The sequence below is a fragment of the Strix uralensis genome, unplaced genomic scaffold (genome assembly GCF_047716275.1).
Source record: "Strix uralensis isolate ZFMK-TIS-50842 unplaced genomic scaffold, bStrUra1 scaffold_149, whole genome shotgun sequence".
Lineage (NCBI taxonomy): Eukaryota > Metazoa > Chordata > Aves > Strigiformes > Strigidae > Strix > Strix uralensis.
Genome location: NW_027436782.1, coordinates 197,523 through 215,310, shown reverse-complemented (window position 1 = coordinate 215,310; position 17,788 = coordinate 197,523). Strand labels below are relative to the sequence as shown.

General features: G+C 42.9%; 1 long non-coding RNA gene across 1 annotated transcript; it reads right to left on the bottom strand.

The window, feature by feature from the left end:
- Positions 1-7,723: 7,723 nt before the first annotated feature.
- LOC141938563 (uncharacterized) lies at positions 7,724-15,961 on the bottom strand. Its single transcript, XR_012627330.1, has 4 exons — positions 15,849-15,961; positions 12,013-12,189; positions 8,069-8,163; positions 7,724-7,814 (listed from the first exon to the last, which is right to left on the bottom strand). It is a non-coding gene; the product is annotated as an uncharacterized LOC141938563 (long non-coding RNA).
- Positions 15,962-17,788: the final 1,827 nt, after the last annotated feature.

Here is a 17,788-nt window from a genome sequence, read left to right as displayed (position 1 = left end):
CTTAGCAACATTATAAATTCCTATGCACATGTATTTAATAGCAAACTGGTCTACCAATGCTTGTACTCCCCAGTGAGTTTTAGTATGGAAATCCTTTTAAAATCTGTAACGCTCTTAGTACTGCATATAGTTCACAAGCTTGAACTGACCAGCTAGGACTCAGTGGTCCTGATTCTACTACCTCTAGGGTGGTTCCACTAATAATTGCATAACCTGATTCCTTTTCCCAGCCCATTCTTGGGTTAATAACCCAAATGCCATGCCGTCTTCAGTATTGGCAAATAAATAAAAGGGCCTTCTTATATCTGGTAAACTCAATACTGGAGCGTTGACTAAGTCAGTTTTTAATTTTTCTAATTTTTCCTCATCGTCTGGGATCCATTTAAGCAACCTGTCTTTTGTTAATTTCTGGTATAAAAATTTAACTTTTGTACTATAATTTTCAATCCATTGTCTACAGTACCCCAGTAGTCCAAGGAGCTGCCTAACCTGTCGTTTGTTTTTGGGAGCCTGGAGAGAAAGAATTCCATTTACCCTCTCTGGGTCTAATTTCTTGCTCCCTTTACTAATCCAGTGACCTAAATACTTCACCTCTTCTTCTACAAATTGCAATTTAGATTTGGATACTTTTAATCCTTGGAGGCTTAAGAAATTTAACAACTTAATGCTTTCCTTTCGTACCATCTCTGGGTTGCCTCCTGCTAACAGAAGGTCATCTACATATTGTACTAAAGTAACACCTTCCCCCAAGTTATAATCTTTTAAGATGTGTTCGAGGGCTTGTCCAAAGAGGTTAGGGGACTCAGTAAAACCCTGAGGCAAAACTGTCCACCTCAGCTGTTGTTTCCTAAAGGTATCTGGGTCTTCCCATTCAAAAGCAAAATAATTTCTACACTCCTCTTCTAGAGGACATGCCCAAAAAGCATCTTTCAAGTCTATTACGCTATACCACTGATTTTCAGGATTCAATTGACTAAGTAAAGTATGGGGGTTCACCACTACAGGAAATCTGGTTACAGTTCTTTTGTTGATTTCTCTTAAGTCATGCACTAATCTATAACTCCCATCTGCCTTCTTAACGGGCAATATTGGAGTATTAAAAGGTGACATACAAGGTTCTAATAGCCCCTGATTAAGGAGTCTCTCTATTTCAGGCTTTAAGCCTCTCCTGCCTTCTTGTGGCAAGTGATACTGTTTGATTCTAGTCGGGATCTCTGGGTTTCTAATGGTGACTTCAAAGGGGGTGATATCCAATCTACCCACTGTCTCTGGGGTATACCATACTTCTGGGTTAATCTTTTCTTCATCCGCCACTGTGAGGGGGCATAATCTGACTTTGAGTTCTCTTTCTTCTACTTCCAGATTAATTCCCAATTCTATAATCAGATCCCGTCCAAGTAAATTATAATCTGCTTCTGGTAATAATAAAAATGTTCCAATCACATATTTGCATTTTGATTCAACAATCACATCATGAAGAACCGGGGCCTCAAACGGTTCACCTTTAGCCCCTATTACACTGATTTTTTCTGATGATACTTTACAGCCTGGAGGCAGAGCCTGAATGGTAGATCTTTCGGCTCCTGAGTCCACAAGGAACTCTACCTCTTGTCGCTGAGGACCCACTTTAAGTTTTATCAAGGGCTCTTTGTTCTTTGGGTTCCCAGCACATAGAGCCCCTGACCCCACTAGTCTTCAGAAAACATTTTCTCATCTTGGATTCTCCTCCAGCAAACCTTCTTCACATGCCCCTTCCTTTTGCAATAAAAACATTCCACTTCCTTCATATTAAAGCAGGCAGAACCATTCAATGAATGAAAATCTCTGATCCCAAAGAAACCATAGTCTCCAGGTAATCATCACATAAAACATCCATGTTCTGCACAGCTTTATTACATGCAGGTACTGGGGAATGCACAGAACAGTTTTCAGGCTAAAATAATGTAGTTTGCTGCATGTTTGAGTTGTTACACACTCTGCATTGCCTCCTCTCAACCTGAAACTCCTACTCCTGGGTCTAGACATTTAGAGCAAGGGCAGTTTAAATCTACCAAGACTGTTGCCCATGTACTTCCAGATGCAATCAAATAAAGCATCTGGGCAGCTATACCACACTCGCGCTGCGCGGTGTTTACATAGCACATCACAAATTACAAAACTGGTAAGCTCTAGGCCATGGCCTGTGAGGAGAAAGTCTGCAAAGGGCACAGCAGCATCCTCCTTCTTTGGAAAAGACACAACATTTATGAGCTGTCTAGTCAGTGTGCTACAATTATGTCAGTTCCCCGTCTTTTGGCTAAGAAGTACAAACCAGATTAGCAGCTCCAAAAGAATGTGGTCTGGGGGCAAATTAGCTTGAACTTGGCTCCCCAGCCCATATACCTGCCTGTATGCTAGAACCCTGATTCTTTTTTTTTTTTTTTTCCAACTCCTGCCAATGATGTAAGAGAGCTGCCTGCTTGAAGAACAGGCAGCCAGATTAAGCTGCAGATCTGCTCACTTTTTCCCCTCTTGGACTATTGCTTTCACTCTGATAATGTTTTACTCCGATTTTCTTATTTAAATTGATTCATCACTGTTAAGAAAAAAAAAAAAAAGCTGCTGAAGCTAGCCAAGGGCTTGTATCTATCACAGTATCTTTTGATCCTTGTCTACAGTCCTTAAAATACCAAGAGGATAGAAAGTTCTAAGCTGTCACCTTCTGATCACCAAGTCAAGCAGGCAAAGGTATACTGAATAATAAACGAGTTATGAAGAGGTGAAACAACATTTAAATAGATCATTATCTGGGTATCCAAACTGATAACGAGAACAATACCACCACTTCAAGTAGGAATCCACCTAAACTTTCTGAGCTTCTCTCAGCAATTCCTCTCCCTTGCCAATCTTCTATCTTTTCTAGCTTCTTCCTAATATTTGCCCAAGACTTAGCCACAAACTGAGTCTTTAATAATGCCTGCCCCACAGGGATGGCAGGATCTACTCCCGAGTACAACTGTTATTAATATTCTGCCCTCGGGGAACTGACTCTCTAATTCCTTGAATTATGATCATTCTTAAATCTGCCATGTGGGTTTGGTGGCCTGGGTCTTGATTATTCCAGTTGGGTTTTACCAACAGCCACTTCTGATCTGCTGTGGGACCCACTTGATGTTGCTGGTCCCAAAGTCTTATACCTGCCCTCCTGATCATATCTCATTCCTCCATAGTAAATAGAATTCCTAGGATAGATTGTAATTCATCCCAGGTATATAAATTTGGGCCAAGAAACTGGTCCACCTGTTTGGCTACGCCAAGCGGGTCCTCTAATAAGTTCCCCATTTCTTTTTTAAAAATATCTCCAGTGTTGAGGGGAACAGTGACATACCCCGTTCCCGGTTCCCCTTGTGCCCCCACTCCTGGCACAAGCATTTCTCTAAGGGGGTATAATCTTCCTTCCTTAACTTTGCTTCGGGTAACCCGCTGAGGGGGTCCGGGAGATTCAGGGTCAGAATCATTGGTTACAAGTATGAGCGGGTTAGAAGGAGGGGGGGGGTTCTCAGCACAGAGCCCCCTCGAGACAGTTTACTGCAGCCTGTCTCTGAGCAGAAGCCTAAACGCTAATTTGGGGCCGCTCAGTGCCCCCTGCTCCAGCCCCAACCCCCACCCCGGGGCAGCTGGGTGCTCGGGACAGGCCCTCCCGGCTGGGGAGTGGGCAGCTCTGCCCCCCCCCTCCCCCACGCTGGGCCAGGCTCCGCGACACTGCTCCAGGGCTCGGCTTGGGCACGCTGCTCGAGTCGGGCGGTGGCGCCCCGGGAACAAGCCCTGTCCCAGCTGGAGCCAGCAGCGGGAGGAGTTCAGCTGCCCCCTCCCATGGATCCAGAGGGCTTGCTTTCCCTCTGTCCCATCTTCCAGAGTGCCACTCACTCGCACTCTGGGATTATCAACCTCCTAGTGGGATATCCGGCAATTCTTCCTTGCCCCCACCCATGGATCCAGAGGGCTTGCTTTCCCTCTGTCCCATCTTCCAGAGTGCCTTCTTTCACACACACACACGCTTCCCTTATTCGTGACTCGCTCCTTCGCAGGCTATGAGAACTGCACTACTAAAGGGTCCGCACTCGGGTGATCTCTTTGAGACCTCTCACTCATTCGCACTCTGGGATTACCAACCCCAACCGAACGGATAACTGCACAAACGCAAATACTTACTCCTCCCCGGAGTCTTCGATCGGTCTTCGTGCACAAAATTTAAGGGGTTCTGCAGATTCTTTTGCTCACTCCCGAGTTCGAATTAAAAGGGGTTCGGATATCCAGCGTTTTGGCCACGAGATCCTCAGACTGGGGCTATCCGAAGATAGGGCGCCTCCCCTATCTGGGGTTTCGCACCAAAAGATCTGGATCCGAGTCACGGCACCAAATTTGTTATTGATTAATTGTAATTTAGTGGGAAATAACCACTTCTCAATTTTTAGTGATCAATAAAATTTTATTAGCAAGCGGCGAGTGAGCAAAACAGCGCTGGGTGTGCCGGGAGTCTCTGCTCTACCAGGACACACACCTGACCCGGCAGAACCGAGTCCCTTTATAGTGTAGGCTTCATCCATATTCATGATGGGTGTACCCTGAGGGGTCTGCAAAGGTGTAAACAAGTTTTCCCGGGCTTTTCTCAGGTTTTCGCGGGCTTTTCTCAGGTTTCGGTGGGCTTGTCTCAGGTTTCCGTCACAGAAGGGGGGGATGACTCAGCACAAGTGTTTTTGTAGTGGCTTGGAGATGGGGGCCATTTTAGCTCCCTTCTAACAACTGATTTTAACAATAGAAACTATATACACATATCTTATTTCTTATTTACGTAAGAGAATTACAAAACTGTTCGGCCACAACATCCTGACTACAACTTCTTTTTCCCCTTGAGATTTGAATAACAAATACCATATATGTTTTATTACAGTTTTCAGTCCTTAGATCCTCCCAGAACATATAAACTAAACAACGCACACATAAACCAAGTAATTTTTAGCATGGATTAATTCCCACATTTTGAAGGAAATGCAAACAGCACTGGATAGACACATCATGACTGTTTTCATAGGAGTAGCAAAAACTACCTAATCAATTAAAACATTAAAAAAATATATATATATGAATTTCCTGCAGAGAGAAATAGGCTGGAACCCTACTTTCACTGAATGAGAAAGTCTGTGGTTAAAACATAAAAAAAATATTCTCTGCCCCTATTAAATTTGATTGTAAGCAGACTGATTTCAGTCACAGCACAGACTGGCATAAGGAAAAAGGAAGAAGACATAGTTCTACATTTAAATACTTTGCACTAATGGAGTGCTCTGTACCCACAGGTCTTCAGACACTTCATAAAGTGTGAATAACTGCTCTTCTCATCTCCCATTTAAAGAAACAAAAGCAACAATGCTAAAACAAAAAGTAGTGAGAGAGCTGAGAAAGGACTTGCAGACAGGTCTCACCTCCAAACCGAAACACGTATTTGGATCAGTTTGACCCCAAATGAAAATTAAAATATCCATGCCCCCCAACTGTCGGGGGAGGCAGCGGGTCTGCCTCTAGTCTAACTGAAGAAGAATTTAACCTTGAAGAAATTCCAGTGTATCCATGAGAGGCGAGAAAGTCCTGAGAAGTGCCATGGAAACAAGATTAGAGAACTAAGATAAGAAGAACTGTCCTGACGATTCAGGCGAGAAACTATCACCCAATCGTGAACTGTTAGTTACTAAAGTAAACCAATCCTGTATGAACACCTACTTTGAAGAAGGTTATAAAAAAGCTTGTTAAAACAATAAAGGGGCTTTTGCAGCCATTTTGGTCGCTTTCACACAATCTGATGTTTGTCGTGTCCGTCTCAACTGCGACACCCAACTGGAAAATTCAGTTGCAGTATTCCAGAGTCATTCTCCGATTTTTAACTCATTTGCCTAGGCAGGATCAGTGCTGACATGGAAATATGAAAGACTTCTGTTTGAAAAAATCAGAATATCCTGATTTTCTTAAAAGGAATTCCCATTTTTCTCAGCCAGTCACAGATTCAGGAAACACCTTCAGTTCCTGAGAAGTTGTATTCTCAGCAAAATTGGCTATTAATTTAGCAGTGCTTTGCGTTGGCCGATTAGCAGTCAAACCTACATTTCATCAGACAGAACATGCTGTCTTCTATTTGATATGGCAGAGCCCTGGAAAGACTCCTCCTTCATGCTGTTTATTGAAAACAGGATCCATTTAGGTATAAAAACCAAACAAACAAGCAAAAAAAACCTCTTGCAGTTTCAGCAAGTTAACTCATCAGTATTGGCTTCTGTGATAGATAGTAAACTATTTATTCATCAAATTCAGTTAAAACAATGGAGAAGTAAATCACCACCTGAGCTATGTAAAGCTAATATTGCTACATTGTATAAAACTAACCGACTAACAGAAAGCGCTTAGCTTAACTAACATAATAAATCAAGGCTGTGTAGGGGGTAGGTAGAAGATATAGTGGTGCGTCCTTATCAGAGCTTTAACAGAGACATGTAGAGACAAGAGGCAAGCAGAGACATGTCAGAGAACTACAGAGGCTGCGCAGAACCTTGGGGTGAAAAGTTCAACGGCGAGGAAGAGGAGATACTTCATCTCTACGACCACTATTCAGGACTCTGCGACCACCGCCCAGAACTGTTGAAGTTTACTGCGCAGAGAAACCTCATTAAAATATGAAGCGGGGGTAGGCGGGGATAGATTATGAATATATATGAGAGTTTCATTAATATACATCACTTTGTAACACATAAGCAAGACGAAAAAACTTCGAAAGTGCGCGCCATTGGTGGAGTTGAACTCCCCGGCCGCCCAGCGCTGTTTTGCTTGTTGCCGCTTGCTAAATAAACAATTGGAATTTTTATTGGCCCTGTCTCACATCAATTTGAGAATTTACCTATAACAGCTTCCTTTGTTGAAGCACCTTGAGCCTATTAGAAACATACACCTTCACTGACATCTTGCTGTTCTGCTTGGAAAATTCAGCAAAAAGCTACCTATTTATCTTTGCATGTACATCCACATAAGTTATGTCAGCTGGCTGTCACCAGTGTGACCAAAGTTCTAGGCACACAGGTTACTGACCTCAAAACACGCTGTTTGAAGTCCTTGTTTGACGTAATTTGTGTTATTCTCTACGTCAATAGCTATTTCATCTGTTGTCTACTATATTTACAACTGAACAAAATAAAGAGAATAGAAACTATTACTCAATGCAGTTTTCCTTAGACATTCTCCTGTCTCACTACAGGAATAATTTCAGCTATGCTAGCAAATATCCTACCTTTTAAGAATAAGGATGTATAGGTATCTGCAATGAACATGAATAATTTCTAATGTTATTAAAAACTCAAAACTTCCAATTTAAGAATCATAGTTGAGAAACATGAACCCCTCACAAAAATGTGCCTGACTTTCCTCTTCATTACTTCAGCTGAAAATCATTCAGAACTACTACAATAAAATCATGCTCCGTATTTTCACTGCACGATGAACATGCAATGTGGAGGTAGTATCTGACTTTTTTTAGGGAAGAGTGTACGTATAGCCAAATGAAACTGCGTTCCCAGCAACCAATAACACTGAACTTTGATATGAATTAATGATACAGAGGAAGGGCAGAAACAAAGGGAACTGGGGGGCAAAGGGGAAGATAAGCAACAGACTTGCCTAAAAAGAGGCTAGAAATCCCAAACTTGTGGTCTGTGTTCTCTTCCCATCAGAGGCAGGCATGGGCATTAGCTGTGGTTTCAACAGATCAGACCTGCATTGTGATATTCCCTTACAAACTGCAGCCAAGGAGGAGGGGCAGGGCAGGGAGAAAAAAAGAAAGAGAACAGAGACAGGGGGTTACAGCCAACAATACAATATATCCATCCCAAGCAAAGATGGCATGGATCTTCTATCATCCCCATGTCAATGTTCTCAATAATATTCATCAAACAATTTATTAAGAATTCTGAGGTGAAAAGTTTGTTCATAGGAATGTTCCTGTGATGAGGCTTTAATAAATCACAGTTCCTGTATGGAAAGAAATACATACCACATTAGACTTCCCTTGTCAAAGTTCACTGCTGAGATTCTTGGTGGCCACAGCTGCTTTAGACACCCAGTAGCTACTACAGCATTCACCTAAAACTGAAACCAAAACATCAGATAAGAAAAATTGGCATGTGTAACACATACTCAAGCAGCACTGTGGCATAATTTGCAGCGTATAGCTACATTTGTTATACCTGAAATCAAGCCTCATGTTTATTTGTAACAGCAATAGCCATCTGATTAAAAAAATAATAAAACTATAGCATCTATTTCTGAATCATTTGTCTTGGATAATTAATTTGCCAAGAGCATGAGTCACCCAGTTAGAAATGAGTTAGAAAATTACTCATTTCTAACTTTATACTAATATTATCCTTAAAATAAAAGGATTCCTCCCTTACCCCTAAATTGTTGCATGTTTTGTTTCTTTTCACAATGCCAAAATCTGCTTTATACAGAATTTTTGGATTGTTGGAATAATTATCTTAGGTTTATAACGCCATTCACCCAGAAAGATCTTACGGTGCTTTGTAAATGTCTGTGTATTCTTCAGTGCACCCCCATACATGATGCAGTACATGACAGTACTTGGCAACACTATACAAAAGCACCTGACTGGAACTGCAGTCAGATCCTATAATCTGTTGAAACAGCAAAGGGAAACTCAGATGCACAAAACTGAATTACTAACAACAGAATTTTGCTGTTTACAGCTCAGTTTTTGCAAAATGGGGTTTATTCTGACTACAGAGGGTCAGATCAGCCAGTGCTTGGTAACACTCATCATTTCAGTGGAAACCTTTCAATTTCTTCAGATTTCAGCTGTGAGCAAACTTTCAGTAAGGAAGCCTGGCCTGCTTCAAAACTCTTCTCATCCTTGGCTGCAGCATGTTGTGACAACATCAGGGCAGCATTAAATGGAGAACTTTATGCTGAACAACATTTGGAAATACTCTCTCTAACTCTGCAAGTCTGGATATGCCCAAAGGCTGCAATCCAGCCAGCCTCCTGCATATTTGACTCCTTGCTGAAGAATTGCCAAAGATGCAACTTCAGAAGCAATTTAGCCAATCTAAGACTGCCTAATAGATGAGAAGCAGCCCTGCTCTTTTGTCCCACCAGCATTTCTGCCTGCTCTTCTGCTGTCCCAGCACCTGTTTGGCCACATGGATCTACTTGCTGATTTGGCTGAAAATAATGGTATAAAAACATGTTTAAAAAACTAGCTGCTCATTAATCAACCCTTTGAGAAGCAACAGAGACTTCATGAGTTTTCATCATCTTTCATCTGCTGGTGCACTTTCAGGGAAGAAGACTGTGCTTCTCTTCAAGGACTGCAAAGAACACTGTAGTCCCATCGCATGGCACAAATACAGGCTCTTCTTTTCAGGAGTATGACTTCATTCTATGCAGGGCAGATGTCTAGTGTGTATTAAGCTCCCTGCCTTCTGTTTTTCCTACAGGATGGGCAATGGCCAGCCTGAAATACTACTAAAACATAAGCTTACAAAAGAAAAAAAAAGGAAGATGAGCTCAGACCAAAACAGGAAATGCCCTGGGCCATTTGTTATTGTCAAAGAGCCATTATTTTCAAGTCCTTTAAAGATGTGACTGGTTAAGAAATTTGTTTTCTAAATGTTAATTCCTTGCCCTTTTATCATGCTTTAGGATAACTGTGTTACCCAATATTAGACATTAAATTTAACATCTAAACTAAGCGGCTAGAAAGCAAGGTTCCTCCAGGGGGCAATTCAGGTTATGGTTATATTGCTTAGCTGTACCATGTAGCATAACTGGAAAGAACAAGAGTTTAACTTAGGCCTGAAACTATTCTGAGCATTTCTCACCACTGGCTCTACAGGAAGCCCAAGTTAAAACATCTGAAGGTCAGTGGCATGACTATCCCACTCCAGTCACATCTTCACTTAAGTTCAAGGAGAAGCCCTGAGTGCCCAAAACCATGATGACATTCCGAGGAATGGTACATAACATCAGAGAATGGCACTAGTTTCTGAGGTCAAGACAGACAGTTGACACTTGCCAAGGATAAAAGAAGCTCTGTCTTGGGTGTCAGAGCCAGAAAGATGAGTAATACTACACTGAAATACTGTAATGGCTGCACTGTAACATATCCTGCTCCTTGGATTTAGCCCATGTTACATGAGCAGTAAGCTTCTTACTCTTGAACCACATCTTTTTGAGGCACCTTATATTTTTGAGACACAGAAGTGTCCAGTCTTCTGGCTTCTACACAGAACTATATATATATATATATATGTACACACACACCCCCCTTTAGTGGAGATCTTTCAGTTTCTTCAGCTATCAGATAAATATCTGATATTTATTTAGATATATCTTGGTATCTTGGCCAGTTTCCCCATTTCAGAATGGCATGACTCTAGATATGTATTGACTTCATGTTCCAATTTATTTATCTTGTTAAGCTTCTAGTAAGAGGACAGCAACAGTTGAGAATGTAACGAGCAACAGAATGCCTTTGGTAAAGTTTTCTGGGCTGTTCTGAGGGCTCTGGGACCATTAGACAGCTATTTACAGCCTCTGTTTTATATAACACTACAAAAGAAGAAACAGTATTCTCAAAAAAGTAATCCTAAGGATTAAAGCTTGAATTTCTTACACCATGAAGAATTTCCATAAGCAGCCCGGAACTGAAATAAAACTTCTGAAACCTCAGTTGAAATAAAATTCAAACATATGTTTCATTTCAGGAAAGTCAATCCTGAGATTTTTACCTTTAAATAATGGTTACCCATGTTGGTATTTACACAGCTCTGTGGATGATTGAAAAAGAATCAACAACACATGGAGAGAAATAGTTTTACTAGTAAGATTTGGAATTCATGCCCAGCCCTTAACCTGGAGGTTTCAAGCTAACATACTGTCTGCAAAAAAAAATAATTAACATCATGTATGGCAAAAAGTGCAAAACAGGCCTAGTCCCAGACTTAGAGATAAAAAGACATTATGCAAATATTTGCAGAACATAGGCATAGGTTTAGAAATTAAAAAAAAAAAAAAGAAAAAGAAAAAGAAAAAAGGGGACATTTTAGGGAACCAAACAATATTTGGATACACAGTTCAAACACCCTTCATGAAATATAAGCAGCACATATAAAAAACATTTTCTGAAGTAGCCAGTGTTCCTGTACTGTATCTGTCCTTCTGCATTAACCATACCACTCTATTTTTATGTCCAAAGGATGTAACCTTGAAACCCATAGGAAAACTAAGATGGCTGTGTGAAAACAGCGGCAAAGCTCATACTGACTTCTCTAAGTACAGGATTCGATTTATTATTCCAGCTGTATAGCTATTTCTAACAGTATGTCCTGAGACATCAGTAGAATGTCGGCTAGGAGAGAAGAATATTACACACCTAGTTGATACCAACCGTCACTCTTTCTGCTTGTGCTTTCTATGGCAAGGTTTTCAGTTATGTGATTACCAGTAACTCAAAAATGCCTGGTTTACATGATTCAGCATGATCACAACCCAAAGTGAGACAGTGTACCGGCTCTGGCTGGGATGGAGTTAATTTTCTGGGGCACATCACAAATGCCCCAGAAACTATATTTAGCAACCAGTTCTACGGAAAAGCCATCTATGCAGACTTTTCTTAAAAATAAGACAGCACGCAATTTAAGAGCAGTCATCTTTTCTTGTATAAATACACTTTCACAAAAAAACCTTTGACCGTATATTTTTTAAACAATAGTTTTACTATTCACAACATGTATCTTAAATACCTGATAGCTAAGCTATTTGCTACATGACTATGAATCAGTCAGACAAAACAGACTGAATGTTTTGACATTTGACAACAAATTGCATCAGACATTGACACTGACAAACAAAATGAATCAAACAGACAAAACATTTACAGGACAAATACTTGTGTCACAATGTGAAAACAGTTCTTACCATTTTCTCCAACGGAGGCCACTTTTGCTGTTACATTGACTACTGTGATACTGTGTTGTTTGGCCTGATCAGCCAACTCCTGTCTAAATGCTTCAGCCCCTTTCAGCAATAAAGAAGTAAAATACTTAGCCATCACTGGTGGTCTTACAGCATCTGTGCCAGAGTTACAGAAAGACCCTAGAAAACGCAGAAGAAAAATAAAAGTTGGGTTTTTTTCCCCTCCAGTTAGTAAAGCTTCAGTTTCCTTTGGTAGTAAAACATATAAATATATATATACGCACATACATACACAAAATATTTCTCAATTATTATTCATCTTGAGAGTCTATTAAATTTTACTCCAGATTGGCAGTTTAAATGAGTAGGGTATGTCACAGAAACATTTAAGAAACATACTTTATCATCATTTATGCTGTGATGATGTTAAAAAGCTCCTGTGAGGTTAAGAATGCACTGTATTAGGCAAACATGAGTACAACTGCACTAATGGAAGGCCCTAATGATCCTGCCTTGAAAAGCTTCCTAATCATAGTAACAAAAGATTTAAATGGATGGATGGATGGATGGATGGATGGATGGATGGATGGATGGATGGATGGATGTAAAAAATATACAGCACACTAATACTGAAAAAAACTGCATTACTAATTCCTCAAAATATCCAAGCCATTCACTTATTTTAGTTGCTAGAGCCAGTATAGAACACTATTACTGTGAGGCACTTGGTTACACACGCTTCTTTAAGAGCTGTTCGAATTAAAGTGACCTGAGAACCTAAGTACACTCATACACTTGGTAAGCGTAATGATCCAAGACACACAATTATGTTTTCAGGTACATTTTTAAGCCTGTTGATGAGAGATAGAAGTTTCTGATTTCAAAATGCTAGATCTGACCTTCAAAACAGTAATCATTTATATTACCGTATTGCAGAGAATAATCGATTTTGAAACTATTTGGTTTAATTACAAGATTAAAAGGTTGGTTAAAGCTGAAATGATCTCTTTAGCTCATCAGAGAATTATGCAATAAATCAAAGGGTAGAATGAATAACCAGGGTGGAGGGAGAAACAGCAATAGCTTTTTTGTCTCAGTTGCACTCTTTCCAAGGACTAAGTCTTGAGTTATTCAAATTGAACAACATACATCTTAGTAAATATAGTTCTTCTATACAATACAAAACAATACAGCTCCTGCTCAAGGAGTAATACTATGTTTGCCATGTACATGCTTTCAAATGAAGCTATGAAGATTTGAAAATTATATGCTGAGCACATGTAGCACATTTTTATAACACAAAACCCTGTCATGGGACCAGGTGGCCTCAATGCATCTATGAAAAGCACACATGCAGCAGTACCTAAACATGCCTTAACACAACCATGCCTCCAGCTGTGAGCTCCCTGTCTCTTCTCTTCTCAGTGAATGACTTTAAACGACCACAGGGCAACAGGCAACCCCAACACCTTACTTGCCACAGCAGCCAACCCTGGCGCTGGGAAGCCGCCAGAGGCCAAGTGTCAAGGCCCGAGTCCAGCACCAGGTGCTATGGCTTGCCTCCAGCAGCCCATCAGCGATCCCCTCCTTCCTCCCCAGGCCCCCAGCTGGCTATTTCACACTGCCATGTGCTGCTCAAGCCCCCTCTTTGCCGGTGGGTCTGGGATTCATTTTCCAGACTGTATTTTATGCTTCCAGAGCACCTCAAGGGAGCGGCCTCATGACCATCCGCCAACTCCTTCCTCCCACCCTGCCCGAACTCCCGCAATTACTCAGTTAACCAAATTACCCACGAAACAGCCGCAGCATTTGGAGGCCGGCGGCTGGCAGAAAGCCCCTGCCCCTGGGGAAAGGGCCCCGACTACAGATACCGCTGGGGACGGCTGCGGCTCCGGCCCCACACCGCCGTGGGGCTCCAGCCAGCCGCCCCCCACCCTGCAGGGCTGGACCCCGCCTGCTCCCGGCCGGGGACGCCCAGCCCCGCTCGGATCTCCTGGGCCTCGACGCCGTCACCTGCCCCCGGGGTGACGCCTCCCGAGCTGGGGAGCGCCCGCGGCAGCCCCCAGGCCGGGCGCCTTCTGCCGGGGCTGGGTGCGAGGGCCCGGCGGGGTCGGGGCGGCGGCGGGTGGTCTGTGGCCTCGCTTCGCGCCGAGGCGGCTTCCGCCAGCGCTGCCGGGCCAGCGGGGCCGGTGGGGCCTTGACGGTGGGGCCGAGGTGCTACGGCTGGACGTTACGGCGGGCCTCGCGCTCCGGGCCCCGTCACCTTGTCTCCCGTCGTTAATTTGACGTAAGTTCAGGTCCCTTTGAAGGAAGAGACGCTGTGCTGGCCGACTGACACCGGACCGCAACGTGAATATCGTCTGCTTGCCAGTGACTGCCTCTGCGCCCCTCGGTTCAAGGGAAGGCTTGAACGTATGCACGCTGATGCACAACAATTACACGGACAAACTCAAGTCATTTTTCTCTTAAGTTTGTGCCTTTAAAGCTAATCTTGAGCAGGAAACAAGCAAATAGTTGAAGAATTGAAAGTCAGCTGTGGAAAAAATATATTGGATGAACTGGGAAATGTGACACTGAAGAAGCAGCTTATTGCTTAAAAGACATAAAGGAAAATATACCTATATCAGTAAAGAAGAATGCACAAATCAACAGCCTGCAAAGTCATGAGTTCACAAAATCAGCTGTATATGACTTAGAAATAATGTCACCTGAAGGCAATTGATGGCACTGGGCCAACGAGGGTACCACTATATAGGTTCAAATTAAAGGCAGTGTGAAATGCACCCACAGGACTGTGCAAATCACAAGACAAATGACACGCACTGCCCTGAAAGACAGGTGAAAAGGGGCTGATATGGCAGACTACCAAGAAGGTAACGCAGCACACCATTTTCCTCCAAGGCACCTCTGTGACAAGGAACGGGAGCTTTCCTGCCAGTCAGCTCCAAACAAGCCCTGCAGAAGAAGGACTCTCCTCCAACCAGGATGGGAAGGCAGCGCTGTCAGGGCACAGGGAAGCGCAGCAGAACCAGGAGTGCTGAGGGGAAACTGAAGTGCTTTGTCAGTTCCCCGGGGAAGATGAGTTGAGTACAAAGACGCTGAAGCCAGTTCTGGTTTGGCTGCTGCTCAGATGTGCTGAAGGATGCTGGGCCAAGTCCCAGAAGTGTTGACTGTGTCTCTAATTTCTTCTGACAGCAGTGTAAAAGCTACCCGAGATACGCTGTCTCAGAGGGCATCATCTCATCACTCTGATGAGGAGACTATCCACAACTTTTCAATCCTGTCCCAAATATAAGGAGCATAAGTTTCTAAGGGTAATGATGAGAGCTGTAACAAGTAATTCATAAAAAAAATCTTTTCCCCTTGCAGAGTGGCAACCTTGCTCCACAAGTTATAGAGGACTTAAAAAGAAACATAATCAAATTTCAGGAGCTAATGAGTTAACACTTTTGGCAGCAGATATTTTTGTTGCAACTGGCTGTCCTTGCATAAACTACTTTAAGGAGAATATATTGGTGAAAAGCCATATAGGTTATTTACATAGATAGAGTTTCATCATCTCCCACTCCAAAACAGGCTGGGTTGGTTATGCTGATGTAATGTTTTCTTTATCATGGTTTGTGTGAGGCTAGGAGCACATGTTAGATTGTGTTTTGCTCTTTTAGTATGTTGATGGTAGTCCTTTGAGATACTAGTTTAAATTACGCAGCATGTGCAGTATTTTAAAATCAGTTTCAGAAATCTAATATTCAAACAAAACCAAAATACTGCTTGTACTATGAGCTTTGTTATGCCCCAAGTTCTGCAGAAAACAGCACCCAACATTTTTAGGAATATACCTTGAAAAATATTCCGAGAAGATCTTCAGTTTTCCTTTTCAACAAGTAGAAGAGAACAACTTTCAGGTTTGCTCGCAGGAGCTAATTTTCCCCTTTATTTGAGAACCATTCTCAGTCCCTTCCTGGTATGAAAAAGGTGGTTTGGCATTAGGTTAGTTCAGTAGTTTGAATTCACTGTTCTGTTCAGGATAGAAACTAAAATACTTTTAAAAAAGTTAGCCTAAGTCTTAAAGAATGTCTACAAGAGCTTTTCGGTTTTGTTTGGCAAGCAATTTCAAATCCAAAATCGCATCACTTTCTGCTGTTAAAACACACCGACTCTTGCAACATGGTCTGCATCTGAACTGAAATCAAGCACACATCTTTTACTGATACGACACAACCTCTGTTTAACGAAAGATGGGATATAATCTTAAAGACAACCTCATCAAAGCAGCTGATACAGGATCTGTGTAGAATTATTCTTTTACAGAATTGCTTGCACTAGCTGGCATTTTCTTCAAATGAAAGACAAACGTTTGGTTTTGGTAGTTATTGACTACTTTCAAGTTACTTTTCCTTTTATTTCAATTTAAAACAGGCAGACATTCTTTATTAAAGTTCAAAGAATTCCTGTCTGAGTCTAAAGAGAAACTTATGGTGATTTTTGTTACCTAAATCCGTACATTTCCATACTCTGGGTGCCTGCAACACAGAAGCCTCAGAGAACACCCCTCGCAGCGCAGCGCGCCCCCACTGCGAAGCCCAGCCGCCGCCTCAGAGGAAACCTCCCCCCCGCACCGCCAGCCGGGCTGCCCGGCCCGGCCCGGCCCGGCCCCGCCGCGTGCCCCCCCCAGACTACATTTCCCGCCGAGCCTTTCGCCGCGGCAACGTCCGCCCTCCCTCGCCGGCGGTCGCGTGACGGCGCCGAGCTCTGCCATTGGTCAGATTTGAAAAGAATCGCGGCCGTGCCTTAGTTTTGTTGGTGAGTCGCAACGGTTGCTAGGGCCGCTCGGCAGAGCCGAGCGGCTCTCGCCTGGCGGAGGTCGGTGGCTGGGCTCGCTCAGCCTGCCGTGCGCTCTCCGGTAAGGGGTTGTGGGGCTGTCGGGCTGCCGGCCGCTCGCTAGAGGAGGGAAGGAGGCGGCGGTTTCGACCTCGGGGTCGCGGAGCTGGGAAGCGGTGCTGGGGGGTCTGCGTGGCGGGCGGTGCTGAGGCCTCTTCCCCTCGCTTCTCCCCTGGCACTACGGTGGGTGAAAACTTGTGGAGCGGGGGATGTGTGTGTGAAAACTTTTAGGTACTGCTGAGGGGCGTGCAAGTCACGGGTAGCGTCCAGGGCTATGACCAGGCCATGCGACAGTGTCCCGTAAGAACGGGACAACACTGCGAAGCCTTGCAGTGAGAGATTGGTAATTGCGGAGGAAAACTTTTCTTTTAAATTTTTTAAAGTGTAAGTACGGATGCGTTATGTTTCTTTATAAGCTGCCAGCTGTGAGGTTTGGAGCCTTTTCAACCCTTGTGCTGTCTGACAGTGCTACAGGTTGTGTGTGTACCGTGACCAGGTTTTGCTTTGTGTGCCATTCTGGATACCCTTCTCTTAAGGTGTCTGCAGCTCTAAACTCTGTTGTCACGATAAGCAGAATTACAATAACGTATCCCAGTATACAAGTACATTTTAGAGGCTACAGCCGGGCAGTATACCTGTTTACCCCAGAACATCTAAGGTAATTACAGTGCTGTATGACACAATGTGCAGACAGATGGACAGTTTGCATCTTGTGTTTTACATGCTATTAGTGGTTCAACCTGACTTATCTGAATGCTGGGCTCATATGAATGCTTTGAATTCCAGCTTTACATACATAGCTTAATGTTTGTATTTTGCCCCTTAGGTAAAAAAGCACAGAGTGAGAGCATAATCTCGACAAATCACACTTTAAAATAAGCTTATATTTAAAACAACT